The sequence below is a fragment of the Bos indicus genome, chromosome 17, assembly GCF_029378745.1.
Source record: "Bos indicus isolate NIAB-ARS_2022 breed Sahiwal x Tharparkar chromosome 17, NIAB-ARS_B.indTharparkar_mat_pri_1.0, whole genome shotgun sequence".
Taxonomy (NCBI): domain Eukaryota; kingdom Metazoa; phylum Chordata; class Mammalia; order Artiodactyla; family Bovidae; genus Bos; species Bos indicus.
Genome location: NC_091776.1, coordinates 47,248,724 through 47,256,266, shown reverse-complemented (window position 1 = coordinate 47,256,266; position 7,543 = coordinate 47,248,724).

The following is a 7,543-nucleotide window of genomic DNA, read 5'->3' as shown; positions in this document are numbered from 1 at the left end:
TCACCAAGGATAATCCTACTGTGGTTATCAAAAGAAATGATTTGTGGGCATCCACTAACAGCATGGACATCCAATAACAACACAGGTCTGTACATCATTCTCCAGTGGAGGGGAAAATGCTTATCTATGTGCTCAAGAATATCCAAGAATATGAACACAAAAATTCTGGGGACTTCCTTCTCTTTTTTCAGATGAAGTCAAGACACAAACACTGCAATGGCAAGTCCAGATTGCACATGTAATTGGCAGCAAAGTCGACTAGATACAGGTCTCCCAGTACCCAGTGCCTGGCTCGTTCTACTGCCCTGTCCCAGACCACCAATTCCACATACTTCAGACACATCCTTGCTTTCTGATCTCCAAATGGAAGGGATTTAAGCTCATTATTTTTTTTTTAATTAAAGTATAGTTGATTAACACTATTCTGTTAGTTTCAGGTATAAATAGTCCTGCTATGAACACTGAGATGCATGTATCTTTTCAAATTAGACTTTTTGTCTTTTCCTGATATATGCCCAGGAGTAAAATTACTAGGTCATATAGTAACTCTATTTTTAGTTTTTAAAGAAACTTCCATATTATTTTCCATAGGGTAAGCTCATAATTTTGATTCCAACCTCAGATAAGTGTTAGTTGCTCAGTTGTGTCTGATCCCGACCAAGGTATGAAACTCCAGTCTCCTTCATTGCAGGCAGCTTTTTTGTTTTTTTAACCATCTGAGCCACCAAGGAAGTAGCCTCAGATAAATAGAAAAGCAAATCAGAAATGTTAGTTTTTCCTGATTTCTACCTTGTCAAACTCAAATACTTAAAGCCCCCAAATCTTGCAAAGTGTGATATGTGAATGGTAGTGTTGTGTCCGTCAGATGGCTCACAGCTCTGTTCCTCTTAGAGTAGACATGGCCACGGGCAAGGTATTGGCCCATAAACGTAAATGGGGGACTGGGGGTGAACGTGAGTCTCTGAGCCTAAGCTGAGATTTGGTTTTGAGTTCACGGGATGGGTGAGACACAGCATGGGTTGACTTACAAGGTGCGGTGGGACTGGTCAGGAAGGTTTTCTGATCAAGCACGTCATGGTAGGGGTGGGAAGCTGGTTGCAGTCATAGGTGTGTTTTACCAAAATCTCTCTGAAAATCCTTCTATAACTGCTTGTCCCAGACATGAAATTGGGTCTGTGGTCTATACTGAACCCAACATACCAGCTCTTCCCTCTTCTTCCAGGCAACATTGACTGGCCCATTGAAGGGATACGTAACCCAGGAGGCAACAGTGACTGATAGATAGAATGAATGGATGTGTAACCCAGGAGGGCCAGTAAGAGTCCTTCCCTGAGATTTTTCAAATTGGATCTCAGAAGTAGAAGCTCTTTTTTCTTCTTGCTGAAAGGCTGAAAAGCTGTGGGATCCCGGGACTTCGCTGGCAGTCCGGTGGTTAAGATTTCCCCTCCCACTGCAAGAGGTACAGGATCATCGCTGGTCACTGGTTGGAAAGATAAGATCCCAGATGTCCTGCAGCCAAAAAACCAAAACAAAACAGAAGCAAAAGCAATATTGTAACATAAAATTAAATAAAAGAAAGAAATGTCCCACTTAATGATTGTGCTGATGTTTACACTATTACATACATTGTCAAAACAAACAGACCTGTTCATTCAAAAAGAGATTTTTATTGCATGTAAAATATACCTTAAACCTATTTTTTTTTTAAAAAGAACGAAATAATGCCATTTGCAGCAACATGGTAAGTCAGACAAAGAAAAATATAATATGATAGCACTTACATGTGGACTCCAAAAGTGATGCAGATGAACTTGTTTATAGCACAGAAACAGACTCACAGACTTAAGAGGTGGGCTTGTGGTCGCCAAGGGGGAAAGATGTGGGAGGGATGAATTGGGAGGTCTTGACTGGCATATGCACACCTCTATAATGTAAAACAGATAATCAACAAGGACCTACTGTACAGCACAGGAAATTCTATGCAATACTCTGGAATGACCTATATGGGAAAAGAGTCTGAAAAAGAATATATATGCGAACATGTAAAACTAAATCACTTTACTGTATACCTGAAACTATCACAAATTGTGGATCAGCTATACGCCAATATAAAAAATTTTTTAAAGCAATATAGTAACAGATTTGATAAAGACTTTAAAATGGTCCACATCCAAAAAGAAAGCTGTAAGGCTGTAAGATTCAGAGCCACCAGTAACTGGGTCCTTCACATGGTAGAAAGCAGATATAAGGGAATGAAGCCAATGTTTAGTGAGCAAAAGAAATCCCAAGCGAATCTGAGAGCCTGCCTCCAGTTTTCTTGACATCAAATCTGTGCCTCCACTTTAAATCATTTTATAACATGAACCAATGAATTATCATTTTGCTTGAGCTGTTTAGAGATGAATTTCACTGAGTGATGGCCAACACCATAGAGTCTTCTCCAACTCTACCCAAGAGCCGACTCCTAAAAGAAGTAGTGACAAGGGGAGAGCCCAAAAAGTGAAACTGGGGGATCGATGTCCATGGCCTCATTTGTTCTCAGGGACAAGGACCCTGGAGTTATAAGGATGGAAGAGATAAAACAAGAGATGGAAAGTTTCTGGCTCATAAGTTATTCAATAAACATTAGCTCTTGATTGTACTTAGCACATATGTAAGCACCTGCAATTTGCATCAGAATATACAGTTCCCACTGCAACAAATGTTCAATTTTGATTATTAATTTTGTCATTATTCTGCATGTGTGTCTAACATTAAATCTTCTGAAGAGTAGAAATCTCTTTCATTAATTGGTTGTAGAGTACAAATAACCATTTATCCTTCATTGCTAGAATCCAGGGTTCCTGTTGAAAATCTCTTTTGTCTGCCAATACTAAATAGATTTTTCACTCTTCAGCCAACTGCAATTTATCTTTTCCCCATCAGTCTGTGGACACAATTTCCAATCATGTCACAGGTGACCTACTAATTAGGAATCTCAAGGATGTGTTTAATTTCTCATCTGTCTTATTTTTCCATAACACTTAACATGACCCACTTCTTTCCTCTTGAGGCTATGAGCTCATGGTTTTGTCATTTTTTCCTCCTTTACTGATTTCCTCCTTAGTGTTAATCTGTGGGGTTATTTCCCTCTTTACCTACCTCTTAAGTATCCTCTGGGAATATATTCTTTCTTCAATTCTAAGTCCACTCCTTGGCATCTTATGGACACCACAACTTCCACCAGTAACTATGAAAAGATGGCCCCATATTTATCCAAGAAATTGCACCTGAGATCCAGACTGAATTCCCAAGTACCTATTGGACACTTTTCATAAGCAATTAACATTTAATTTTTTATAGTGTCACAAAATATATACCTTCTATTTCTTTTCTCTTCCCCTTGTAGCTATAAAATGGTCTTTAAAATTCCCTAGTTGCTCACTGCATTTGAAACTCTTCTCAAAGTCTTACCTACTCCTTACTCCTTACCGTCTACATAGAATTAATCATCAATCTCTACTGACACTTCACCCTAAATACATAAGGATTTTCTCTTTCCTTTCGTCCACACTGCTACCACCCTGGTTCAGATCTCATCTGTTTCTCACATAGAATATTGCAGGAATCTCTCAGTTATTTTCTTTGCTTACCTCCTTAATGTGTGTGCATTTGGGCTCAGTCATGTCCGAGTCTTTGTGACCCCGTGGACTGTAGCCCTCCAGGCTCCTCTGTCCATGGGATTCTCCAGGAAAGAATACTGGAGTGGTTGCCATTTCCTACTCCAGGGGATCTTCCCAACCCAGGGATAAAACCTGCATTTCCAGCATCTCCTGCATTGGCAGGCAGATTCTTTACCACTGCACCACCTGGGAAGCCCATTGACTGATACAGGGGTGTCATTTTCCACCCACACTTCCTTTCAATAGCAATGCAAGTGAAGCATTTAAAAATGCATCCTCCAGCTGCAGACAAGCCTTCAGACGATGCAACCTCAGCTGCCATCTTGGTAGCAACCTTGTGAGAGACTCTGAGCTAGGTCCACCCAGCTGAACAGACTCACCTGGAATTCCTGACCCACAGAAACAAAGAGATAATGAGCTTTGCTTTAAGCCAGTTAATTTGTGGCTTGTTTTATAGCAGTAGATAACTAATATAACCAAAACTTACCATCCAGCACCAGTTTGATAATTGTCCTGGCAGTCTTTTTCTGTGCACATTTATACCCCACTCATCTCCCCGTTTCCTAAGCTAAATATTGTTTCATAGCTAGACATTTTGTGTACATTGGTCACGGTTTTATTTATAGTTATAGAGACCCCAGATAACAACGTTACTGTTCTATACCAAATCACTCACTCCTTGCTGTTGCAGATTATGTGATTTATCATTGTTTGCAATTAAAAACAAGCTTTGGATATTATAACAAATTCAAATGTTAGTGCTGCAGACTTCAAAAAAATGCAAAACATGAGAGTTGCGGGTTAAGTTTTATTTGTGGCAAAATGAGGACTGCAGCCCAGGAGAGAGCACTGATAGGACTATAGCCCAGGAGATAGCTCTGGGAAACTGTTCTGAAGAGGCAGGGGGTAGATCAGATCAATCGCTCGGTCATGTCGGACTCTTTGTGACCCCATGAATCGCAGCATGCCAGGCCTCCCTGTCCATCACCAACTCCCAGAGTTCACTCAGACTCACGTCCATCGAGTCAGTGATGCCATCCAGCCATGTCATCCTCTGTCATCCCCTTCTCCTCCTGCCCCCAATCCCTTCCAGCATCAGAGTCAACTCTTTGCATGAAGTGGCCAAAGTACTGGAGTTTCAGTTTTAGCATCATTCCTTCCAAAGAAATCCCAGGGCTGATCTCCTTCAGAATGGACTGGTTGGATCTCCTTGCAGTCCAAGGGACTCTCAAGAGTCTTCTCCAACACAATTCAAAAGCATCAATTCTTTGGTGCTCAGCCTTCTTCACAGTCCAACTCTCACATCCATACATGACCACTGGAAAAACCATAGCCTTAACTAGACGAACCTTTGTTGGCAAAGTAATGTCTCTGCTTTTGAATATGCTATCTAGGTTGGTCATAACTTTCCTTCCAAGGAGTAAGCGTCTTTTAATTTCATGGCTGCAGTCACCATCTGTAGTGATTTTGGAGCCCAGAAAAATAAAGTCTGACACTGTTTCCCCATCTATTTCCCATGAAGTGGTGGGACCGGATGCCATGATCTTCGTTTTCTGAATGTTGAGCTTTAAGCCAACTTTTTCACTCTCCACTTTCACTTTCATCCAGAGGCTTTTTAGTTCCTTTTCACTTTCTGCCATAAGGGTGGTGTCATCTGCATATCTAAGGTCAGCATATATGTGATTTTGGTGAAGAAGGAATACATGCGATCAAGCACATACTCTTTTGCAGTTTCTGCTAGTCACGAGGAGCAGACATCACCATGAAGGATTTTGGTGCTTTTTTAGATAGGAGGAGATACAAAAATTGGGCTCATAAAATCAGCTTCTGACAATATCTAACTATCCAAAAACCTGCTCTGCCAGGTTTTCCAGGACACAGAGAGCCTCATCTCTGTTTCCCACCCTGAACTTTCTGAGGATTTTGGAAATCAGCAACTGCAGCAGCACATAATTTAATCCTTGTAGAAGTGGATGGCAAGTGCCAATGGCAAGCCAATTTGTAGTTGACAGTGCACAGATACTTTCCTCGGGATAAATGCTATGAATATAACTGCTAGATAAGAGAGGATGTATGTTCCCAGGTCTTTTAATACATATTTCCATGCTTCTTTCCCAAAATTTCTCTGAGCCAGAAATGTACAAGACTGCAAATTTCCTTGCAGTCTAACCAAGTGGGAAATTTTGGGCCCAAGAGGATATGGGATATTGTCTGGAGACCTTTCTCAGGGTCAGAGGGAGAGGGTGTAAGGGGCATCTGGTGGGTAGAGACTCAGTGCAGGATGTTGCCTCCCAAACTCAGCCTCTGTTCACTGGTGCCAAATAGAAATGCAGAGACAGAGCTTTGGAGGGGTAGAAAGGAGTAGCTCTGTTACTTTGCCAGGCAAAGAAGGCCACAGACTAATGCTCTCAAGACTATGCCCCACTTCCTGGGAAGCTGGAAGAGGTCTTACAGTTTTAGAATGGAAAACAGAGCTGTAGATAAGGATTGCGACTGATGTAGTTCTTGCATTTTTCTCCTTCTCCCGGGGGCATTGAGATCATTAGGGCTGGTGTCAGGTGATTCCAGAACATGTGGTCCTCAAGATTTTCCTTCCCTGATCTTTCTGAAATGAAGAATGCTCCCAGGGGAAAGGAGTGTTGGGGAGTATTATCTTGGAGGGGTAAACATCAGGTACATAGTGCAACCTTAGCTAGAGGGCAATCATTTTCAGAGTGTGATTAAGCAAGAAAGAAAATCTATAGTTTGCATGAGTAGAGAGGAAGCACTAACATAATGGGGTACCTCAATTAATTTCTGCTACAAGGATAACCCTTCCCCACAAATAATCATCCAAAAATATTACATAGTAGCGCCAAAGTTGGGAAATGCTGTTTAATGGTGTTATTTCAAAAGTGGTTTGCTAGTTGATAGTTGAAAAGCAGTATCTCAATGTTTTAGATTGTTTTTTTATTTTTTGTTTTTACTACTAATAAACATTTTTTCCACACATTTTCAGTTCTGTTTGATCACTTGCCTACTCACTCCTTTTTCCTCTTTCTTCAATAATGTGTGAGACTGTTAAGGTGGTTGGTATGAGTCCTTAATGAGATTTCAATACTTTGTTGTACTTAGTAAGTATTTTCCCCCAGGGGTTCATTAGCTCTTTAATTTTATTTATGGTCACTGGGGCATGTATAAATTTGTTTTTATTTTATGTAGTTGAAACCATAAACTGAACTTTCTTCCCTGGCTCTTGGGCTTCGGAAGGCTAACTTCACACTGAGAACTACTAATACACCAGCTCTGTTTTCTTGGTTTCATTTCCTTAAATTTATTCTTTCTTTTATCTGAAATTCATCTCACTCTATGGTGTGAGGTGAAGCTGTAATTCTTTTCTACATCAATAACCAATTGTCCTGTTGCCAGCGATTAAACAATCTTTGTCTCCCCTCTGAATAGAAATATAAACATAATAGAAATATATACAGTATGTTTGAACTTCTTAAGAGACTAAAAATAACACTTGTGAGATCCTAGGTATCATGAGGCAATAAGTCACAATTTTCCTTATGTGTTAATTTGTCTTAATCATGAGAAAATATAATTATAGACAAATGCTGAGTGTATTTTATCTGAAATGGTACTTCACATGAATGATTAGGAATTTAATATTTGGCAGCCAATCCAAAACCAACCCATTTTGCTTTTCTGGTGTAAGCTTACTAATGAAAAGGAATTGCTTTGTTCCAAGTAATGCATTGTTGGCTACTATACAGCATGAACACATACAACAGAATCTTTTTGTACTTCGTGGAGTTTTAATCAAAGCTATTTCATGTGCCATGGCAGAAATAAAGCTTCTTCTTCTCAATCTCCATTGCAGTATTTTAAGAGCCATA